General features: G+C 47.3%; 1 protein-coding gene across 1 annotated transcript in view; it reads left to right on the forward strand.

The window, feature by feature from the left end:
• Window positions 1–25154, forward strand: part of ASIC4 (acid sensing ion channel subunit family member 4) — a 702581-nt gene that overhangs the window by 291057 nt on the left and 386370 nt on the right. The window lies entirely within an intron of this gene.

Raw genomic sequence — 25154 nt, forward strand, 5'->3', positions numbered from 1 at the left:
GATTGGCTGCCGGTCCGCGAGCTCTGATTGGCTCACGAACCGGCGGCTGGTTTGAACGAAGCCGCCGCAGCACCAGACACAGCCGCGCTGGCGGGAGCTCTGCTCTCCTCTCCTGACAGCTGAGACATGCTGCCGCCGGACTGAGCGGCAGCGTGTCTCAGTGACCGCTGGACCGGCCCAAGTGGCCATCGGCCCTTCTGGCATTTGCCAGAAGTGCCAGATGGCCAGTCCGGCCCTGATGACTCTCAGCTAGTCACCTTTTCATTTTCAGAATTCCAGACAGGGGGAGTGGTCATAGGGCATGGTCAGGGGTGCAACCAACACCGCAGTAGGGTTACACCCATTTTGTCAGAGCCTACTCATGCACATTACATGCCATCAGATCCCCATGTGCCCCTTTATATGCCATCCAAACTGCCATTTTTCGGAGGTTTACCGCAATACACATGGCTCCCCATATGATTTAAAAAGGATCCACAGCAGATATCCGAGATATCCACTGCAGATCCAGAGCACATCATTCCCCATATGCCCACTGCAGGGGAGATTTACTTGACAGTCTGGTTACCACCCAAAGTGGCTTGCAGAGTCTCTGGTTTCTCCTGGAGAGGAGACTAAAGAAACATAGGAAACTATGCCACAATGCCAAGTAATGTCTAGCATTGTTAAAACGTCACTATAGAGACAGAAATGTGTGCAATGTCGCAAAGCCGAATGTACCACCTGGCTAACCCATGTAGCAACACATTCCGCTTTCCACATGCTCCTTTTATCCAGTAGCAACGACCTTTTGATCCTGTCGACCTAATGCAGGTAGACCTTTTTAGTGTAGATCTATAGTACGGATACCAGATTCAGGAAGTTGTTTGTTTGTTTTTTTGCTTCAGACGTAATAAATTTGGTCTTCTGTTATTTGCATACAAAATTTTGTTTTTAAATCCCAACCTATGGGAATAAAAATACATTATAGAAAATTCTCTAAAACAGGGCTCGACAAATCCCAGGGCCAGGTAGCCATGGCCCCTAGATTTTGCTGGCTCCTGGAATTTAGAAAAATTTGTGAAGTCCTGCTCTAAAATGCAACAGTAACCAAACAATTAACTTACACTATGTGGGGTTCCATTAAAAAAAAATAAGAATTTACTTACCGATAATTCTATTTCTCATAGTCCGTAGTGGATGCTGGGGACTCCGTAAGGACCATGGGGAATAGCGGCTCCGCAGGAGACTGGGCACATCTAAAGAAAGCTTTTGGACTATCTGGTGTGCACTGGCTCCTCCCCCTATGACCCTCCTCCAAGCCTCAGTTAGGATACTGTGCCCGGACGAGCGTACACAATAAGGAAGGATTTTGAATCCCGGGTAAGACTCATACCAGCCACACCAATCACACCGTATAACCTGTGATCTGAACCCAGTTAACAGCATGATAACAGAGGAGCCTCTGAAAGATGGCTCACAACAATAATAACCCGATTTTTGTAACAATAACTATGTACAAGTATTGCAGACAATCCGCACTTGGGATGGGCGCCCAGCATCCACTACGGACTATGAGAAATAGAATTATCGGTAAGTAAATTCTTATTTTCTCTAACGTCCTAAGTGGATGCTGGGGACTCCGTAAGGACCATGGGGATTATACCAAAGCTCCCAAACGGGCGGGAGAGTGCGGATGACTATGCAGCACCAAATGAGAGAACTCCAGGTCCTCCTCAGCCAGGATATCAATTTTGTAGAATTTTACAAACATATTTGCTCCTGACCAAGTAGCTGCTCGGCAAAGTTGTAAAGCCGAGACCCCTCGGGCAGCCGCCCAAGATGAGCCCACCTTCCTTGTGGAGTGGGCATTTACAGATTTTTGGCTGTGGCAGGCCTGCCACAGAATGTGCAAGCTGAATTGTACTACAAATCCAACGAGCAATAGTCTGCTTAGAAGCAGGAGCACCCAGCTTGTTGGGTGCACACAGGATAAACAGCGAGTCAGATTTCCTGACTCCAGCCGTCCTGGAAACATATATTTTCAGGGCACTGACAACGTCTATCAACTTGGAGGCCTCCAAGTCCCTAGTAGCCGCAGGCACCACCAATAGGTTGGTTCAGGTGAGACGCTGAAACCACCTTGGGGAGAAACTGAGGACGAGTCCTCAATTCCGCCCTGTCCGAATGGAAAATCAGATAAGGGCTTTTTCAGGATAAAGCCGCCAATTCTGACACGCGCCTGGCCCAGGCCAGGGCCAACAGCATGACCACTTTCCATGTGAGATATTTTAACTCCACAGATTTAAGTGGTTCAAACCAATGTGACTTTTGGAACCCAAAACTACATTGAGATCCCAAAGTGCCACTGGAGGCACAAAAGGAGGCTGTATATGCAGTACCCCTTTTACAAACGTCTGAACTTCAGGGACTGAAGCTAGTTCTTTTTGGAAGAAAATTGACAGGGCCGAAATTTGAACCTTAATGGACCCCAATTTCAGGCCCATAGACACTCCTGTTTGCAGGAAATGTAGGAATCGACCCAGTTGTATTTCCTCCGTCGGGCCTTACTGGCCTCGCACCACGCAACATATTTTCGCCAATTGCAGTGATAATGTTTTTGCGGTTACATCCTTCCTGGCTTGACCAGGATAGGGATGACTTCATCCGGAATGCCTTTTTTCCTTCAGGATCCGGCGTTCAACCGCCATGCCGTCAAACGCAGCCGCGGTAAGTCTTGGAACAGACAGGGTCCTTGCTGGAGCAGGTCCCTTCTTAGAGGTAGAGGCCACAGATCCTCCGTGAGCATCTCTTGAAGTTCCGGTTACCAAGTCCTTCTTGGCCAATCCGGAACCACGAATATAGTGCTTACTCCTCTCCATCTTATCAATCTCAGTACCTTGGGTATGAGAGGCAGAGGAGGGAACACATACCCTGACTGGTACACCCACGGTGTTACCAGAGCGTCTACAGCTTATTGCCTGAGGGTCCCTGGACCTGGCGCAATACCTGTCGAGTTTTTAATCATGTGGAAGACTTCTGGGTGAAGTCCCCACTCTCCCAGGTGGAGGTCGTGCTGAGGAAGTCTGCTTCCCAGTTGTCCACTCCCGGAATGAATACTGCTGACAGTGCTATCACATGATTTTCCGCCCAGCGAAGAATCCTTGCAGCTTCTGCCATTGCCCTCCTGCTTCTTGTGCCACCCTGTCTGTTTACGTGGGTGACTGCCGTGATGTTGTCCGACTGGATCAACACCGGTTGACCTTGAAGCAGAGGTCTTGCTAAGCTTAGAGCATTGTAAATGTCCCTTAGCTTCAGGATATTTATGTGAAGTGATGTCTCCAGGCTTGACCATAAGCCCTGGATATTCCTTCCCTGTGTGACTGCTCCCCAGCCTCGCAGGCTGGCATCCGTGGTCACCAGGACCCAGTCCTGAATGCCTAATCTGCGGCCTTCTAGAAGATGAGCACTCTGCAACCACCACAGGAGGGACACCCTTGTCCTTGGTGACAGGGTTATCCGCTGATGCATCTGAAGATGCTATCCGGACCATTTGTCCAGCAGGTCCCACTGGAAAGTTCTTGCGTGGAATCTGCCGAATGGGATTGCTTCGTAGGAAGCCACCATTTTACCCAGAACCCTTGTGCATTGATGCACTGAGACTTGGCTCGGTTTTAGGAGGTTCCTGATTAGCTCGGATAACTCCCTGGCTTTCTCCTCCGGGAGAAACACCTTTTTCTGGACTGTGTCCAGGATCATCCCTAGGAACAGAAGACACGTCGTCGGAACCAGGTGCGATTTTGGAATATTGAGAATCCAATCGTGCTGCCGCAACACTACCTGAGATAGTGCTACACCGACCTCCAACTGTTCCCTGGATCTTACCCTTATCAGGGAATTGTCCAAGAAAGGGATAACTAAAATTCACTTCCTTCGAAGGAATATCATCATTTCGGCCATTACCTTGGTAAAGACCCGGGGGGCCGTGTACCATCCATACGGCAGCGTCTGAACTGATAGTGACAGTTCTGTACCATAAACCTGAGGTACCCTTGGTGAGAAGGGTAAATTTTGACATGAAGGTAAGCATCCTTGATGTCCCGAGACATCATGTAGTCCCCTTCTTCCAGGTTCGCAATCACTGCTCTGAGTGACTCAATCTTGAATTTGAACCTCTGTACGTAAGTGTTCAAAGATTTTAGATTTAGAATCGGTCTCACCGAGCCGTCCCGCTTCGGTACCACAACAGTGTGGAATAATACCCCGTTCCCTGTTGCAGGAGGGGTATCTTGATTATCACCTGCTGGGAATACAGCTTGTGAATGGCTTCCAAAACTGTCTCCCTGTCAGAAGGAGACATCGGTAAAGCCGACTTTAGGAAACGGCGAGGGGGAGACGTCTCGAATTCTAATTTGTACCCCTGAGATATCACCTGAAGGATCCAGGGGTCTACTTGCGAGTGAGCGCACTGCGCGCTGAAATTCATTGAGACGGGCCCCCCACCGTGCCTGATTCTGCTTGTAAAGCCCCAGCGTATACTGAGGGCTTGGCAGAGGCGGGAGAGGGTTTCTGTTCCTGGGAACTGGCTGATTTCTGCAGCCTTTTTCCTCTCCCTCTGTCACGGGGCAGAAATGAGGAACCTTTTGCCCGCTTGTCCACGAAAAGACTGCGCCTGATAATACGGCGTCTTCTCATGTTGAGAGGCGACCTGGGGTACAAACGTGGAATTCCCAGCTGTTGCCGTGGCCACCAGGTCTGAAAGACCGACCCCAAATAACTCCTCCCTTAATAAAGCAATACTTCCAAATGCCGTTTGAAATACGCATCACCTGACCACTGACGTGTCCATAAAACTCTACTGGTAGAAATGGACAACGCGCTTAGACTTGATGCCAGTCGGCAAATATTCCGCTGTGCATCACGCATATATAAAAATGCATCTTTTAAATGCTCTATAGGCAAAAATATACTGTCCCTATCTAGGGTATCAATATTTTCAGTCAGGGAATCCGACCACGCCAACCCAGCACTGCACATCCAGGCTGAGGCGATTGCTGGTCGCAGTATAACACCAGTATGTGTGTAAATACCTTTTAGGATACCCTCCTGCTTTCTATCAGCAGGATCCTTAAGGGCGGCCATCTCAGGCGAAGGTAGAGCCCTTACAAGCGTGTGAGCGCTTTATCCCCCCTAGGGGGTGTTTCCCAACGCACCCTAACCTCTGGCGGGAAAGGATATAATGCCAATAACATTTTAGAAATTATCCGTTGTTATCGGGGGAAACCCACGCATCATCACACACCTCATTTAATTTCTCAGATTCAGGAAAACTACAGGTAGTTTTTCCTCACCGAACATAATACCCCTTTTTTTTGGTGGTACTCGTATTATCAGAAATGTGTAAAACATTTTTCAATGCCTCAATCATGTAACGTGTGGCCCTACTGGAAGTCACATTCGTCTCTTCACCGTCGACACTGGAGTCAGTATCCGTGTCGGCGTCTATATCTGCCATCTGAGGTAACGGGCGATTTAGAGCCCCTGACGGCCTATGAGACGTCTGGACAGGCACAAGCTGAGTAGCCGGCTGTCTCATGTCAACCACTGTCTTTTATACAGAGCTGACACTGTCACGTAATTCCTTCCAACAGTTCATCCACTCAGGTGTCGACCCCCTAGGGGGTGACATCACTATTACAGGCAATCTGCTCCGTCTCCACATCATTTTTCTCCTCATACATGTCGACACAAAAGTACCGACATACAGCACACACACAGGGAATGCTCTGATAGAGGACAGGACCCCACTAGCCCTTTGGGGAGACAGAGGGAGAGTTTGCCAGCACACACCAGAGCGCTATATATATACAGGGATAACCTTATATAAGTGTTTTTCCCCTTATAGCTGCTGTATAGTTAATACTGCGCCTAATTAGTGCCCCCCTCTTTTTTTTTAACCCTTTCTGTAGTGTAGTGACTGCAGGGGAGAGACAGGGAGCTTCCCTCCAACGGAGCTGTGAGGGAAAATGGCGCCAGTGTGCTGAGGAGATAGGCTCTGCCCCTTTTTCGCTGACTTTTCTCCTGCTTTTTTATGGATTCTGGCAGGGGTTAAATGCATCCATATAGCCCAGGAGCTATATGTGATGCATTTTTTTGCCATCCAAGGTGTTTTTATTGCGTCTCAGGGCGCCCCCCCCAGCGCCCTGCACCCTCAGTGACTGAAGTGTGAAGTGTGCTGAGAGCAATGGCGCACAGCTGCAGTGCTGTGCGCTACCTTGTTGAAGACAGGACGTCTTCTGCCGCCGATTTTCCGGACCTCTTCTGCCTTCTGGCTCTGTAAGGGGGCCGGCGGCGCGGCTCTGGGACCCATCCAAGCTGGGCCTGTGATCGTCCCTCTGGAGCTAATGTCCAGTAGCCTAAGAAGCCCAATCCACTCTGCACGCAGGTGAGTTCGCTTCTTCTCCCCTTAGTCCCTCGATGCAGTGAGCCTGTTGCCAGCAGGTCTCACTGAAAATAACAAACCTAAACTAAAACTTTCACTAAGAAGCTCAGGAGAGCCCCTAGTGTGCACCCTTCTCGTTCGGGCACAAAGATCTAACTGAGGCTTGGAGAAGGGTCATGGGGGGAGGAGCCAGTGCACACCAGATAGTCCTAAAGCTTTCTTTAGATGTGCCCAGTCTCCTGCGGAGCCGCTATTCCCCATGGTCCTTACGGAGTCCCCAGCATCCACTTAGGACGTTAGAGAAATATACTTCCCTGGGCTAGAAGCTGAGGCTCAGTCTGTGGGGTCAATCCAATTACCTTCGCAACAGCACCCGATCTCGCACCCTTTGGGCCATGAATCAGCCCCAATTCGCACAAAACTGCCCGGACCTCTATGGGGTGGTGAGCAGTTTTGTGCAAATTTGGCCCGCCATAAAGTGCAGCCAATTGGATTGACCCCCATATGTCATAGTACTGTAGAACTGGAGTAGTGGTCGGGAACAGTCACTTGGTAGCTAATTTGATTAGCTGCCAGGCTGCCTGTCACAGGCATGTATCTGTCGAATCCTGCCCCTTTGAGAAGTTCCTACCCAGTGCCAGACGCAGAAAAAAAGTTGTGAAGAAAGATGTTTAGGAGTCTAAGAACAAAAAAAAACAAACACCACCAGGGCAGCAGCTGTGTCTGGGGCTTCCACCAGAGGGCCGCATATAATGACGGCATGGGCTGCATGCGGCTGCAGGCTGTGCTGTGCACAGCTGATATATACTGACTGTTTTACACACACACGTGCGTGTGTCTCACTACACAGTTTATAAAATGTGCAATTAATGTATTGTATATGTATTGTCTGAAAGTTGTTACATAGGGGAGGCGTTTAACATCCCGGCGGTCTGGATGCCAGCGGTCATGTGACTGGCACCGGAATCCTGACACCACTCAGGTGACTGGCACCAGAACACCGACAGCTGACATCCTGAAAGGTAAGTGTCAGGGTTCGGGTTAGGTACTGGGGGAGGTTAGGATTAGGTACCAGGGGGCGTTAGGGTAAGGCACTGGGGGGGAGGGGGTTAGCCCTATACACCCCCCGCTCTAAGGGTTAGCCCTAGTCACCACCCATCGAAGGTTAGCCCTAGCCACCACCTCCGGAGGGGTAGGGTAGGTACCCCCTCCGATATCGGGATCTTCACTGTCAGTATCCCGACCTCTGGGATGTCATACCAAACCCTTACATAGCATAGACGCACATGTTGAATTTTACAGACAGAAGCAGAAGTTGAAGCTGGACACAGACATGAATAATGTGATTTAGCCAAATGCCCCAGGAGGACATATATGATAAGAGGATAAACCTGGGCTTATGGACATCAAAGACAATGACCTGCAGCTCCCACAATTGAATCATGTCATTCGATGTACTTTACCAGCATAAAGGATTGTGTAGACGTATAGTGACCCATTCGCTGCCTTTCCATTTACTGACCCTCTGTCTTTTTGGCTGCACAATCTACCTGCATCTTTAAGAAGTAATATGATAGCTGGAGTGCTGACAAGAGCAATGCTCTGTGGGGTTATCTCTCTGATTAGTCAGGTACAGGCATTACACAGCAGCAGCTGTGTCCCCTGCGGGAGCCCAGCTTATATCCTGACACAGCAGTGGCCACCAGTGAGGAGCCTCCAAGGGTAATGGGCAGCATGACAGCCAGTGACAGTGCTGGGACATATTGGGCTTCCTCCCCACAGTGTCCGTCTGTACATCATTACCCTACTGTCACCTGTCTCATCAGTGGTCACATCGGACTGGAAACAGTATCAAGGCTGGAAGTACTTGTTCTGCATATCTAGGCAGAAGCTGCATCTCAGTGTTCCTTGCATTCAGTATACATCATTTTTCTGTGCTGTAGGTCTATGGAAATCATCTGCACAAGCATTATGGAAAATCAATGACTTAGTAAAGCATGAGGGACCTTAGTGCATTGAATGCTTGAATGATTCACTGTATAGTTAAGAGAGCAGGGTACTTCTGTAAATAAAAATAACAAAAGTCATTTAAAGTTGATACGTTTAATAGCTTAAAGTTGATACATTTAATAGCTAGCACTATATAGAGGAAATAATTTCAAGACTCTATGGCCTCATCCTGTGGCAAGTTATAGATTATAGTGTGACTCTGTAACTGTATCGTTATTAAAGATATGGGGATCTATTTATCATTGGAACCCTGGTGGAACTGATGTTTTTTATTCTAGTTATCAATGCAATTTAAGAAAATATTGGTTAGGAAACGACTGACTCAACGTTACCTCAGTGATACTGGTCCGGAGTCGTAAGAGGTACCTTACAGCTTTGCTGGGCCATTCTCTGTAGATGTGGCTAACGCTTTCAAGTGAGGTGGAACGGAAAGGTCATATTTGGTATTTCAATGAAACTAATCCAGTAAAAGATATATAATATAAAAATAGATTTTATTATATAAAATAATATAATAAATAAAGCTCTATTCTATGAATACATATTTTTTTTTAAATGATATTATTTTGTTCTCTTTGCCATTATATATGTATGCCAGCAACAGTGCTATTTGCCCATTTATTAATCTGCTCCATATTGAATTCCTCAGGTATTTTTGGGTCAGCATCACCTGCTATCCTCAGTGATAGAAGCAATGTCTCTGTGGGCATGCCTGCCATTTGTTGTGAATCATTTCTGTTGTCTTGGGGTAAAAACAAATAACTGTATATTGTTTCTAACCTATTTACTTGTGATCTGGAGATTCCTGCTGACATGTACCAATTCAGTTTGAAAAGCTGAGCTTCTGTCCTTATCAGTTAGTCAAGATTACTGTTTTTACATTGTTTCAATTATACTGTAATGCTCTGCAAACGTTAACACTAAAGCCCAGTACCCACGGGCCGATGCAGGAGAGATGTGTGCTGAGCGAACCGCTCAGCAGACATCTCTCCTGCCGCTCAGCACAGCGCGATCTGTGCTGAGCGTGCGGGGGGAGACGGGGGGGCCGCTCATTTCACCCAGCGGGTGAAGTGAGCGACCCGCTAGATTGGCCTGCATGCAGGCCAATCTAGCAGCAGCGTTAGCGATGTGCGGGGCCGCGCATCGCTATCGCCGAGGGGGCTACACACGGAGCGATCATGCCGATATTCTAAGCAATCTAGTTAGATTGCTTAGAATATCGCTTCGTGAGTACCCCCCTTTACACTCCTGCAATTGTACCGCCATTGCATGCATGGAACTAAAGGTGCATCAGGGATGTGCAGTCAGGGGAGACACTGCCTCCCCTGTCATTAATGATTAAAATAATACAAAGAAGATACTTATGACATATATTTTGTGTTATAAGTATCATCTTTATATTATGGTAATCATCTAGTACTTTAAATTTGTTTGGAAGGCACCGATAGCAGTGCCTCCCGTTGGCAATTAGAACGGGATTGAGCGGGGGGCAGGGGCCAAGCACTTGGGCTGTAAAAGCCCATTAAAAACTATGGAGTATGCAGCACTTCTATAACTGCCTCGTTGACAGGGACACCATGCCAATGTCAGCAAGGCAGCTGTGATTGGACAACGGATCGAGTGCTGGATCCGCTATTCAATCACCCCTATATGCAGCGGGCGGAAGCAGCGGGACCCGGCAGTGACTGGTGGGCGAAAGCGGCGGGACCCTGCAGTGACCGGAGGGCGGAAGCGGCGGGACCCGGCGGTGACTGGCGGGTGGAAGCAGTGGTCCTAAAGGCAGTGGTGCATGCGGCGGTGGACAGCGCACTTCCCTCTCCCTCCCCCCCAGCCAGCAGCAGTAGCGGCAGAGTCCCGGACACCCAGGTGAGACAGGGGGCCGCTGGGCTGGGTATAGCACTGATATATATATATTTATATATATATATATATATATATATATATACAACTGCTCGGCTCCGGCACTCCTGCTGTACACTGCTTGCTCAGGTGCCCTCCCTGTGGGGCATGCCCACATATGTATACAGGTTGTTTTAAAGGCGGCACTCAAAGACTTGCACAAATAGTGAAAAAAACATCCACGTGTGGATGTTGCTTTAATGCGTGTTACGTTTCGGGGACGTATCCCCTTCCTCAGACAGTGAAATGGTGCAATGGTACAGATATAAATACATGTGATAATTAGTGCCACTTACCCCCCTTCCATGACTCTCAGCTGTACGCCTCGCGGTGCTTCAGACCTCCCATGTCCCGCACTTCCGGTTTCTCCGTTGCCCGAACACAGGAAGTAGCGTCATCGGGTCTATATATATATACTCAGTGAATCCCCAGCCTATGACCTCACCGCACATCACTGATGTGCATATCATCCATATGCAGGTCCCAGTGTGCCACAGCCAGCCATGCACCCTGTCCAGACCTCCAATGCATGGAGGTACATTGCATGCCACTGTATACCAGCTGCTTCTGACCACTCTGTGTTTCGCAGGATAACTAGAATTTATAATTACACAACAGAGCCACACTTCATTTATACCTGCTAAAAGCAACTTCAGCTCCAATATTTTTATGGGTAAGGTGAGACTTGTAGTCTCAGAACAGTGAGACAGCATTAGGTTGTGTACCTCCAAACTATTGGTTGAAAGCTGAATATTATTAGCTCAGTATGTGCACAGATGAATGTCAGCATGTTTACTCTCCACTTGTCATACAATGTCATAAGGACAAGTGAAATTGCCTAATGAAAGGTGCCCCAGTATTAAGATTTCCTGTCATTCTTGTCACAGCCCCAGTGTGGCATTTCTCCTATTATAGGACCGTCACCTTCTTCCCTTTTCTGCCTGTAGAATCCCAGCCGAGAGAACATGCCCTTTCTAAACACAACTCATCATCACAGTCGATCCGTATTCATTTCCCCGCTCCCCTTTTCCTCACCTCATCTCCCTCCTGAAAATATTTGCATTTTAAGGATCTATAGCTGCCTTTGGTAGAAGGGTAATGTCAACACGATGAAAACACAGTCAATTCCAAGGACATTCAGCTTCAGTCTCCCTGGCAGCACAGGCTGCTCCCTCCTTTCCTAAAATTCCTACTTTGCCTTTATACTGACTTGCATTTTCTGTTTGCTACTTTGCTAGGAATTTTAGTTTTTACTTTCCTGCTGATTTCTGTTTTGTGTCTTTTCATTCATTGGGCGGTATTCAAATGATATATCACGCCAACTCTCCTTTCTAAAGGGACCCCCATTATCGCACATATAGCACCCATACTAATCAGGTTTAGTTGCGTAAAAGGTTAGGGCGCCTCGCTACCCCGGGGGTAGTGAGCTGAAATGATGATACCACACCTGTCAGCAGAAACAGAACGGGTGTGGAAGGGGGTGAAAAGAATTGAATACCACCCATTGTATTCCTATTTCCTCAACATCAGTTTATGTTTGTTTTTATCTCAGTTATTTGTCTCAGACACTACATTTTTGGAGCAGAAGTAGTGATATTCTGATGGGTTTTCAAGAACTCAAAGCCGTAATTAGGCATTTGGGTACTCTGTGCCAGAAAGAGAATTGGTGCCCCCATCCCTCCATATGCAAAATAGAGACAGTGCGCGGCGAAGGTGCGTGTCACAAATATAGGGGCATTGCTTAATGGGAAGGAGAGTGGTCACAAAATACTAACAATTCACATTACACCATATATTAGCAGAGCCGGATTTACCACTAGGCAACCAAGGCACACAACTAGGGCCCAAAGGGGTCCGGCCCTGATCCAAACCATAAAGATGGTGCAGAAGCATGCGCAGTAATACAGGTGGTATGATCCGACTCCCAGTGGGTGACGCGCCTCGTGCACCACTGACACTGATCGGAGCAGCAGCACTAACTACTGTGAGCTCACTGGGCCCAGCAGCGGCCAGCACACACCATATCCCGCCTTCCTTCTGATTGATTAACTGCTGCATTCAAATGCCTCACCCACCCTCTTGCTGATTGGCTGCAGAACTCCCGTCTCCAGCTCCGGCTCACAGGATACACAGTGAAGGTGAATTACGGTGTGGTGCATAATGTGTAAGGGGAATTATGGTGTGTGGCATAATGTGTAAAGGTCATTATGGTATGGTGCATAACGTGTAAGGGGCATTATGATGTGGTGCATAATGTGTAAGGGGCATTATGGTGTGGTGCATAATGTGTAAGGGGCATGAAAATATAGTACTATGGAAATGGAGGGAGGGGGCCCCAAACCGGTATGTTGCCTAGGGCCTTATGAGGTCTAAATCTGGCTCTGTACAGTAGAGTCCATTAGTCACATTACACTACACAGTGGTGTCCATTATAAGGGCAGCAGCCACGGTGCAAAAAATAGAAAGGGGAGCAGCAATGGAGGACACCAGCAATAAGGATAAAACAGAACAAAGGGGGAAAAGGTAACAACAGGCACCTAACAGCGAAGATAGCACAGGGGAGCAAGGGCAAGAGATCCCACAAGGAAAGGGACAATGTTCTCAGCATCTCATAGGTGGTGGTGACTGGGACACAGTGCGATGTCACAGAGGTTTTCAAGCTCATAGTGAGCTGCAAAACTGCAAGGACTACTCCATTGAAGACAAGAAACTACCTGCACAGAACACTGCAGACTGTGTCCCAAAGTAGGAAAAAAAGTGTACAAGACAATATAGAGGCAATGCAGGATCACAAAGAAAACAAACAAACCCCCAAAATATCCATACCCAGCAACTAGTCTCAAACTGGTTGCCTCTGGACCATGTGGTAGCGAATCACAGGGCACTCTATCCCATCTTCCCCCACCCCACAGTACAATAAATAATCTCCAGCAGTTACTTGTCTCTTACCCGTGGACACCACAGTTCCAAGTCCTGCATCTCCGGAAAAAGCACTCCCAGCACGGCAGCCACGGAGTGGCTCTCCTCTCTTCACAGGAAGCAGTCTCCTCCCCTCCCTCACCCCGTAAGTAACCTTCCAGGCAATTGGAAAAAAGCCAACAGCGCACAGTGACACCCAGTGTCAACCACAGGCAGTCAGCAGTGAGGAGACGCTGCAGCCGTAGCTGGGGGAGCTGGGAGGCATAGAGCATATGGGTTGTCAGCTTCACCTATGCCCTCTGTAATATATGTAACCATGTGTGCATGGCAGAGCAGGAGCCGGGGGCACACTGCTACATACATTACAGTGTGTATACACTGCAGCTATCGGCGAGTGCCACCTGCTGGTTTCTTCGCCCTACAGGGCATATGCACTGCATATGCACTGCATGCGAAGCACCGACAGCACCACCCTAGTTACGGTCCATCAAGAACTAGCCTAACAAGTTCTAATGAGAACATTAAATACAGCCTTCCAATTTCTACCAGGTCATATATCTATCAGTGGGCAGTTTACAGTAAAATGCATATAAGTGACTGATGCAGAGTTATTGCCAAAATGGGTTAAATCACTTCTGTGGCGGCGCACCTCCAACTGGGGTCCTCTTGGACGACTGTTGTTTGGTCTCTGTAGATCCAGGATTCATTGCCACTGATTATTTCCCAGACAGAATTTGAGAGACTGCCCTCAAACCTGGCCAGCATGTTGCTTCATCAAGTCACCCAAGCCTCCTTCAGCTCTCAGGTCAGCTTGCAGAAACCTTGCTCAGGCCAAGCTTTTAATGGAGTATCAAGTGGATGGATCCAGATGAGATGCCTATCTCCTTCCCTAACTGGGCCATAGTTATCCTGGTGTCCACCCAAACTATGGCCCACATGGCAGCAACGTCCTTGGTGATAGAGGACACAGACTGGGATGCAGTGGCCGGATCCAGGTGGTCTGCGCATGCGCACCGGCCGTTGTGCACGACCTTACACATTGCGGCCACAACCCTGAGGGATGCAGTGGCAATGTGATTGACAGCTGTGGCCATTGTGGGGGCAGAGCTATGGTGTTGCGGGGGCGGCACCTGGAAAATGGGTGTGGGCCAGGACAGTTTTCGGGGCGGCTGCTTGCTGTTCCGAAAAAAAATGTCAGCTGGCTGCCTGCCATGAGTTAACCTTAGTACCTCAGGATGCGTCCACAATCTAATTGCGGATGCATCGGAAGGAGGCCTCACACATGTTGGGTGGCCTTGCCCTGTGCTGCGTATGCAGCAATCTGCGTTAATCTCTGAATAACCCCCACAGGCTGGCCACAGTGCTCCTCATCTTCTGGGGACACACACAGAAATTCTGCAAACCTCCCTAAAAATAGCTCGTAGTCGGTCAAAACACTCCTGCTGCTGCAGACTGCTCTTGTAGTCATAGAAGATCATGGCTCTAAAGGGCCTCTGTTGTTATACAGTTCAGTGCCTTGACATTTCACAAAAATTGTAGTCAGAGATCACAGTTCACAACCAGTCAGATTGTGTCTACTCTACCTATGCACTGCACATCCAGAAACTTATTGCATACCCCTCGTACATACAGCGAGCTCTAACTAATTTGGTGCCCATGGGCAAAAAAATTCTGGTGCCCCCCATCTACGTGGGAGCTTTTGGGCCTAATTCAGAGTTGATCGTAGCAAAAAAATTGTTAGCAGTTGGGAAAAACCATGTGCACTGCAGAGGGGGCAGATATAACATGTGCAGAGAAAGTTAGATTTGGGTGGGGTGTGTTCAACCTGAAATCTAAATTGCAGTGTAAAAATAAAGCAGCCAGTATTTACCCTACACAGAAACAAAATAACCCACCCAAATCTAACTCTCTCTGCACATGTTATATCTGCCACACCTGCAGTGCACATGGGGGGTAATTCCAAGTTGATGGCAGCAGGAATTTTGTTAGCAGTTGGGCAAAACCATGTGCACTGCAGGGGGGGCAGATATAACATTTGCAGAGAGAGTTAGATTTGGGTGGGTTATTTTGTTTCTGTGCAGGGTAAATACTAGAGATGAGCGGGTTCGGTTCCTCGGAATCCGAACCCCCCCGAACTTCAGCCTTTTTACACGGGTCCGAGGCAGACTCGGATCTTCCCGCCTTGCTCGGCTAACCCGAGCGCGCCCGAACGTCATCATCCCGCTGTCGGATTCTCGCGAGGCTCGTATTCTATCGCGAGACTCGGATTCTATATAAGGAGCCGCGCGTCGCCGCCATTTTCACACGTGCATTGAGATTGATAGGGAGAGGACGTGGCTGGCGTCCTCTCCGTTAGAATAGATAGAGACACTTGAGTTGATTACTTAGTAATTTTGGGGAGCATTAGGAGTACTCAGAGTGCAGAGTTTTGCTGATAGTTAGTTACTAGTGACTGACCACTTTATTATTTAATATAATCCGTTCTCTGCCTGAAAAAAAACGATACACAGTCACATACCATATCTGTGCTCAGCCTCAGTGTGCTGCATGATAATATCATCTATGTATATCTGACTGTGCTGAGTGCTCACTGCTCACACAGCTGAATTGTGGGGGAGACTGGGGTGCAGTTATAGCAGGAGTACAGTGCACACTTTTGCTGCCAGTGTGACTGACCAGTGACCACCAGTATATTGTCTGCCTGAAAAAGTTAAACACTCCTGTGGTGTTTTTTTTTTTTATTCTATAAACGCATTCTGCTGACAGTGTCCAGCAGGTCCGTCATTCATTATATTATATAAATATTTACCTGCAGTAGTGTTATATTTTTTTTGTTCATCTCTATCATCTTTATCATCTCTATATTAGCAGACGCAGTACGGTAGTTCACGGCTGTGGCTACCTCTGTGTCGTCAGTGCTCGTCCATAATTGTATACCTACCTGTGGTGGGGTTTTTTTTTCTATCTTCTTCATACTAGTAGTTTAGGAGTCTGCTGACAGTGTCCAGCAGGTCCGTCATTATATTATATATACCTGCAGTAGTGATATATATATATTTTTTATATCATTATCATCTCTATACTAGCAGACGCAGTACGGTAGTCCACGGCTGTAGCTACCTCTGTGTCGTCAGTGCTCGTCCATAATTGTATACCTACCTGTGGTGGGGTTTTTTTTTCTATCTTCTTCATACTAGTAGTTTAGGAGTCTGCTGACAGTGTCCAGCAGGTCCGTCATTATATTATATATACCTGCAGTAGTGATATATATATATTTTTTATATCATTATCATCTCTATACTAGCAGACGCAGTACGGTAGTCCACGGCTGTGGCTACCTCTGTGTCGTCAGTGCTCGTCCATAATTGTATACCTACCTGTGGTGGGGTTTTTTTTTCTATCTTCTTCATACTAGTAGTTTAGGAGTCTGCTGACAGTGTCCAGCAGGTCCGTCATTATATTATATATACCTGCAGTAGTGATATATATATATATTTTATATCATTATCATCTCTATACTAGCAGACGCAGTACGGTAGTCCACGGCTGTAGCTACCTCTGTGTCGTCAGTGCTCATCCATAATTGTATACCTACCTGTGGTGCGGTTTTTTTTTCTATCTTCTTCATACTAGTAGTTTAGGAGTCTGCTGACAGTGTCCAGCAGGTCCGTCATTATATTATATATACCTGCAGTAGTGATATATATATATTTTTTATATCATTATCATCTCTATACTAGCAGACGCAGTACGGTAGTCCACGGCTGTAGCTACCTCTGTGTCGTCAGTGCTCGTCCATAATTGTATACCTACCTGTGGTGGGTTTTTTTTTTCTATCTTCTTCATACTAGTAGTTTAGGAGTCTGCTGACAGTGTCCAGCAGGTCCGTCATTATATTATATATACCTGCAGTAGTGATATATATATATTTTTTATATCATTATCATCTCTATACTAGCAGACGCAGTACGGTAGTCCACGGCTGTAGCTACCTCTGTGTCGTCAGTCACTCGTCATCCATAAGTATACTAGTATCCATCCATCTCCATTGTTTACCTGAGGTGCCTTTTAGTTGTGCCTATTAAAATATGGAGAACAAAAATGTTGAGGTTCCAAAAATAGGGAAAGATCAAGATCCACTTCCACCTCGTGCTGAAGCTGCTGCCACTAGTCATGGCCGAGACAATAAAATTCCATCAACGTCGTCTGCCAAGGCCGATGCCCAATGTCATAGTACAGAGCATGTAAAATCCAAAACACAAAATATCAGTAAAAAAAGGACTCAAAAATCTAAAATAAAATCGTCGGAGGAGAAGCGTAAACTTGCCAATATGCCATTTACCACACGGAGTGGCAAGGAACGGCTGAGGCCCTGGCCTATGTTCATGGCTAGTGGTTCAGCTTCACATGAGGATGGAAGCACTCAGCCTCTCGCTAGAAAAATGAAAAGACTTAAGCTGGCAAAAGCACAGCAAAGAACTGTGCGTTCTTCGAAATCACAAATCCACAAGGAGAGTCCAATTGTGTCGGTTGCGATGCCTGACCTTCCCAACACTGGACGTGAAGAGCATGCGCCTTCCACCATTTGCACGCCCCCTGCAAGTGCTGGAAGGAGCACCCGCAGTCCAGTTCCTGATAGTCAGATTGAAGATGTCAGTGTTGAAGTACACCAGGATGAGGAGGATATGGGTGTTGCTGGTGCTGGGGAGGAAATTGACAAGGAGGATTCTGATGGTGAGGTGGTTTGTTTAAGTCAGGCACCCGGGGAGACACCTGTTGTCCGTGGGAGGAATATGGCCATTGACATGCCTGGTGAAAATACCAAAAAAATCAGCTCTTCGGTGTGGAAGTATTTCAACAGAAATGCGGACAACAGGTGTCAAGCCGTGTGTTGCCTTTGTCAAGCTGTAATAAGTAGGGGTAAGGATGTTAACCACCTCTGAACATCCTCCCTTATACGTCACCTGCAGCGCATTCATCTTAAGTCAGTGACAAGTTCAAAAACTTTGGGCGACAGCGGAAGCAGTCCACTGACCAGTAAATCCCTTCCTCTTGTAACCAAGCTCACGCAAACCACCCCGCCAACTCCCTCAGTGTCAATTTCCTCCTTCCCCAGGAATGCCAATAGTCCTGCAGGCCATGTCACTGGCAATTCTGACGAGTCCTCTCCTGCCTGGGATTCCTCCGGAGCATCCTTGAGTGTAACGCCTACTGCTGCTGGCGCTGCTGTTGTTGCTGCTGGGAGTCGATGGTCATCCCAGAGGGGAAGTCGTAAGACCACTTTTACTACTTCCACCAAGCAATTGACTGTCCAACAGTCCTTTGCGAGGAAGATGAAATATCACAGCAGTCATCCTGCTGCAAAGCGGATAACTGAGGCCTTGGCATCCTGGGCGGTGAGAAACGTGGTTCCGGTATCCATCATTACTGCAGAGCCAACTATAGACTTGATTGAGGTACTATGTCCCCGGTACCAAATACCATCTAGGTTCCATTTCTCTAGGCAGGCGATACCGAAAATGTACACAGACCTCAGAAAAAGACTCACCAGTGTCCTAAAAAATGCAGTTGTACCCAATGTCCACTTAACCACGGACATGTGGACAAGTGGAGCAGGGCAGACAGAGGACTATATGACTGTGACAGCCCACTGGGTAGATGTATTGACTCCCGCCGCAAGAACAGCAGCGGCGGCACCAGTAGCAACATCTCGCAAACGCCAACTCTTTCCTAGGCAGGCTACGCTTTGTATCACCGCTTTCCAGAATACGCACACAGCTAAAAACCTCTTACGGCAACTGAGGAAGATCATCGCAGAATGGCTTACCCCAATTGGACTCTCCTGTGGATTTGTGGCATCGGACAACGCCAGCAATATTGTGTGTGCATTAAATATGGGCAAATTCCAGCACGTCCCATGTTTTGCACATACCTTGAATTTGGTGGTGCAGAATTATTTAAAAAACGAGAGGGGCGTGCAAGAGATGCTGTCGGTGGCCAGAAGAATTGCGGGACACTTTCGGCGTACAGGCACCACGTACAGAAGACTGGAGCAACACCAAAAACGCCTGAACCTCCCCTGCCATCATCTGAAGCAAGAAGTGGTAACGAGGTGGAATTCAACCCTCTATATGCTTCAGAGGTTGGAGGAGCAGCAAAAGGCCATTCAAGCCTATACAACTGAGCACGATATAGGAGGTGGAATGCACCTGTCTCAAGCGCAGTGGAGAATGATTTCAACGTTGTGCAAGGTTCTGCAACCTTTTGAACTTGCCACACGTGAAGTCAGTTCAGACACTGCCAGCCTGAGTCAGGTCATTCCCCTCATCAGGCTTTTGCAGAAGAAGCTGGAGACATTGAAGGAGGAGCTAACACTGAGCGATTCCGCTAGGCATGTGGGACTTGTGGATGGAGCCCTTAATCCGCTTAACAAGGATTCACGGGTGGTCAATCTGTTAAAATCAGAGCACTACATTTTGGCCACCGTGCTCGATCCTAGATTTAAAACCTACGTTGTATCTCTCTTTCCGGCAGACACAAGTCTGCAGGGGTTCAAAGAACTGCTGGTGAGAAAATTGTCAAATCAAGCGGAACGCGACCAGTCAACATCTCCTCCTTCACATTCTCCCGCAACTGGGGGTGCGAGGAAAAGGCTCAGAATTCCGAGCCCACCCGCTGGCGGTGATGCAGGGCAGTCTGGAGTGACTGCTGATGCTGACATCTGGTCCGGACTGAAGGACCTGACAATGATTACGGACATGTCGTCTACTGTCACTGCATATGATTCTCTCACCATTGAAAGAATGGTGGAGGATTATATGAGTGACCGCATCCAAGTAGGCACGTCAGACAGTCCGTACGTATACTGGCAGGAAAAAGAGGCAATTTGGAGGCCCTTGCACAAACTGGCTTTATTCTACCTAAGTTGCCCTCCCACAAGTGTGTACTCCGAAAGAGTGTTTAGTGCCGCCGCTCACCTTGTCAGCAATCGGCGTACGAGGTTACTTCCAGAAAATGTGGAGAAGATGATGTTCATTAAAATGAATTATAATCAATTCCTCCATGGAGACATTCACCAGCAGCAATTGCCTCCACAAAGTACACAGGGAGCTGAGATGGTGGATTCCAGTGGGGACGAATTGATAATCTGTGAGGAGGGGGATGTACACGGTGATGAATCGGAGGATGATGATGAGGTGGACATCTTGCCTCTGTAGAGCCAGTTTGTGCAAGGAGAGATTAATTGCTTCTTTTTTGGTGGGGGTCCAAACCAACCCGTCATTTCAGTCACAGTCGTGTGGCAGACCCTGTCACTGAAATGATGGGTTGGTTAAAGTGTGCGTGTCCTGTTTATACAACATAAGGGTGGGTGGGAGGGCCCAAGGACAATTCCATCTTGCACCTCTTTTTTCTTTCATTTTTCTTTGCGTCATGTGCTGTTTGGGGAGTGTTTTTTGGAAGGGCCATCCTGCGTGACACTGCAGTGCCACTCCTAGATGGGCCAGGTGTTTGTGTCGGCCACTAGGGTCGCTTATCTTAGTCACACAGCTACCTCATTGCGCCTCTTTTTTTCTTCTTTGCGTCATGTGCTGTTTGGGGAGTATTTTTTGGAAGGGCCATCCTGCGTGACACTGCAGTGCCACTCCTAGATGGGCCAGGTGTTTGTGTCGGCCACTAGGGTCACTTATCTTAGTCACACAGCTACCTCATTGCGCCTCTTTTTTTTCTTCTTTGCGTCATGTGCTGTTTGGGGAGTATTTTTTGGAAGGGCCATCCGGCCTGACACTGCAGTGCCACTCCTAGATGGGCCAGGTGTTTGTGTCGGCCACTAGGGTCGCTTAGCTTACTCACACAGCTACCTCATTGCGCCTCTTTTTTTCTTTGCGTCATGTGCTGTTTGGGGAGTGTTTTTTGGAAGGGCCATCCTGCGTGACACTGCAGTGCCACTCCTAGATGGGCCAGGTGTTTGTGTCGGCCACTAGGGTCGCTGAGCTTAGTCACACAGCTACCTCATTGCGCCTCTTTTTTTCTTTGCATCATGTGCTGTTTGGGGAGTGTTTTTTGGAAGGGCCATCCTGCGTGACACTGCAGTGCCACTCCTAGATGGGCCAGGTGTTTGTGTCGGCCACTTGGGTCGCTGAGCTTAGTCATCCAGCGACCTCGGTGCAAATTTTAGGACTAAAAATAATATTGTGAGGTGTGAGGTGTTCAGAATAGACTGAAAATGAGTGGAAATTATGGTTATTGAGGTTAATAATACTTTGGGATCAAAATGACCCCCAAATTCTATGATTTAAGCTGTTTTTTAGGGTTTTTTGAAAAAAACACCCGCATCCAAAACACACCCGAATCCGACAAAAAAAATTCGGTGAGGTTTTGCCAAAACGCGTTCGAACCCAAAACACGGCCACGGAACCGAACCCAAAACCAAAACACAAAACCCGAAAAATTTCCGGTGCACATCTCTAGTAAATACTGCCTGCTTTATTTTTACACTGCAATTTAGATTGCAGATTGAACTCACCACACCCAAATCTATCTCTCTCTGCACATGTTATATCTGCCTCCCCTGCAGTGCACATGGTTTTGCCCAACTGCTAAAAAATTTCCTGCTGCGATCAACTTGGAATTACCCCCATGGTTTTGCCCAACTGCTAACATATTTGCTGCTGCGATCAACTCTGAATTACCCCCTTTGCACGCACCTTTGCACATGAAAAAAGAGTATGGTTTCACGTGGCCTTGTGGTACTGTGCTCCCCTGTCTCCGTTGTGTTGTGCTCCCCATCTTATCGAGCCTCATTCTTGCTTGTGTCTCTCCAGCCCACACAAGTGTCTTTCCAGCTCACAAAAGGGCCTCTCCAGCTCACAGAAGTGTCTCTCCAGCTCCAAAACATTGTAAAATAGTGCACACTTATATCTACGTACATACATAAAAGCGAAATACCACTGACTGACTCACTGATTCATCACAAAATCTCCAGAACCATGAGGACTAGGAACTTGAAACTTGGACTGTAGCTTTGTTCTGTGAAGCATGCACCCACTAATAAGGGATTTTTCAAAAGTCCATCCCCAAATTGGTGAAAAAAGCCAAATACCACTCACTGACTCAACATAAAATCTCCGTAATCATGAGGACTAGGAACTTGAAATTTGGATAGTAGCTTTGTTTTGTGACGTAGACACCCACTAGAAGGGATTTTCAATAGTCCACCCCCAAAGGGATGAAAAGGGGTGAAAAAATCCAAATACCACTGTCTGACTCATTCCGAAATCACCGGAACCATGAGGACTAGGAACTTCAAATTCGGACAGTAGCTTTGTTTTGTGACATAGGCACTCACTAAGAAGGTATTTTTCCAAAGTCCACCCTAAAGTGGTGAAATTTTTTTTTTAAAATAAATTTGTCATTACCTTTTAATTTAGATATACATTTGGTTTTTGCATACAAACATTACCAAATTAAGTGCATGAGTAGGTGTATATATTTTTAGCAGCATGTTAATCTAGGTTTAAAAACAATAATTTTGTAACAATTCTTTTACCGACAATTTTTGTTTTGGAGGATTGCATCCACCCGAAACTGTCTTCATTCTGAGAATTCCTCTGATCCCATTAGACTACCATTTCCAGTTCAAACAGCTACGCCATGACCATTAAAAAAGCTCAGGGGCAGAGTTTGAAAGTGGCTGGTGTGGATCTGAGGAGTGACTGCCTCTTCCATGGCCAGTTATATGTTGCCGGTTCCAGAGTCAGCTCCTCAGACAGCCTGGCCATTCTCCAGCATGAAGGGAAGACTAAAAATGTAGTTTTCCAAGAAGTCCTTCAAAATTAATGTACATATATATAAAATATCTCAAACAACATGAATGAATCCCTGCCGACTCTAGCCCCAGCCGACACCGGTGTATTAGCTTACCAGCACCGTTAGTGTGACGTGTAAGCTCTTGTTCAACACTGATCTTGTTAGGAAAGATCCAGTAGCGAATCTTGCCACGGGCAAGCAGGACTTTTGCCCGGGGCGTCGCCTTCCGGAGGGCGCTGGTGCCATCCGGAGGGCGCCGCACCATGGCAAGATCAGCTACTGCTGTGCCCTCTGCTGCCCGCTGTGTCCCCCGGTTGTGTCCCCCTGTGAAGGGAACTAGATGCTACGCGTCTAGTTCCCCTTCGTGGAAAAGGACCTTTGCTGTGCGGTGCGCGATGACGTCATCGCGCACTGCTCAGCATTTAAGTGGCGCTACTACTGTACAGGGGGGCGTAACTGACCACGCCCCCTGTATTAAGCCACGCCCCATTTCATGACCGGGGCGCAGAGAGGGCTCGAACCGGCCCTGGAAAGATCCAGTGTGCACGGTAGCAATGAACAATGCAATTCTAAGTGGAATTCTAAGATTACGATTAGAGAAACAATCATCAGAGTGATGCTTGAACAAACCCAAAAATTTGGTGCATAGAATATTATATTTCACTGGTCTTGCCTTCTTTCTTTTATTTGTAATGATTACTAAAATAGCCATTATGGTAAATGTTTTTGTAAAATGCTATTGACCATACAATGTATCTGAAGATTAGCTCACACAAGATAATGGTGCATAAATATGTATACTGTATGTTAAAAGATCCTTAGCACTAGGAACTAAAACACCTCAAGATGCAAACTAATCAGCCTATAAATGCTTAGAGTGGTACCATAAATATCTGGGACTTTTTGGACCCTCAGCCTGTACCTTTAAATGTTCCCGAAAGCGATTTGTGCTGACATTTGCTTAACTATTACTGAGGGATATGCTTTGTTAATAATTTTGCCTCTCAGATTGACCTGACCCCTGATTAAAGCTGATGGGGCTCTGGCGGATGCCTCGTTAGCTGTAGGTTTAATTTGCAGAGGAGATTTCTCTGAAGGACGCAGGCTGCCTTTGATTGGAGAGTCAGGGACCGCTCCATCGGAGTTGTAATCAGTGGCTACATTTTCTCATCCTCCTATTCTCTTTTGATAATCAGATGAAATAAGGATCTCAGTCACTGCAAATACTGACCCCGTGTGGCAGAGGATAGCCTCTCCGCTGCCAGTTGAAGCATCTACACTACAATGTAATTTACTTTTATAGACTTTTATCTGTTTATGCTAAATAACATATCTGATCCATTCATTAACCATTGTAGCCCACATTCTGGTCTACATTTTGGTCATAATATTTGTTTTAAAGTTGTGCTATTATCTACACTGCTCAAAAAAGTAAAGGGAACACTTAAACAACACAATGTAACTCCAGGTCAATCACACTTCTGTGAAATCAAACTGTCCACTTACGAAGCAACACTGATTGACAATCAAGTTCACATGCTGTTGTGCAAATGGAATAGACAACAGGTGGAAATTTTAGGCAATTAGCAAGACACCCCCAATAAAGGAGTTGTTCTGCAGGTGGTGACCACAGACCACTTCTAGCTCCTATGCTTTCTGGCTGATGTTTTGGTCACTTTTGAAAGCTGGTGGTGCTTTCACTCTAGTGGTAGCATGAGGGTAAGTCTACAACCCACACAAGTGGCTCAGGTAGTGCAGCTCATCCAGGATGGCACATCAATGCGAGCTGTGGCAAGAAGGTTTGCTGTGTCTGTCAGCGTAGTGTCCAGAGCATGGAGGCGCTACCAGGAGACAGGCCAGTACATCAGGAGACGTGGAGGAGGCCGTAGGAGGGCAACAACACAGCAGCAGGACCGCTACCTCCGCCTTTGTGCAAGGAGGAACAGGAGGAGCACTGCCAGAGCCCTGCAAAATGACCTCCAGCAAGCCACAAATGTGCATGTGTCTTCTCAAACGATCAGAAACAGACTCCATGAGGGTGGTATGAGGGCCCGACGTCCACAGGTGGGGGATGTGCTTACAGCCCAACACCGTGCAG

This window comes from Pseudophryne corroboree, chromosome 7, assembly GCF_028390025.1.
Source record: "Pseudophryne corroboree isolate aPseCor3 chromosome 7, aPseCor3.hap2, whole genome shotgun sequence".
NCBI lineage: Eukaryota > Metazoa > Chordata > Amphibia > Anura > Myobatrachidae > Pseudophryne > Pseudophryne corroboree.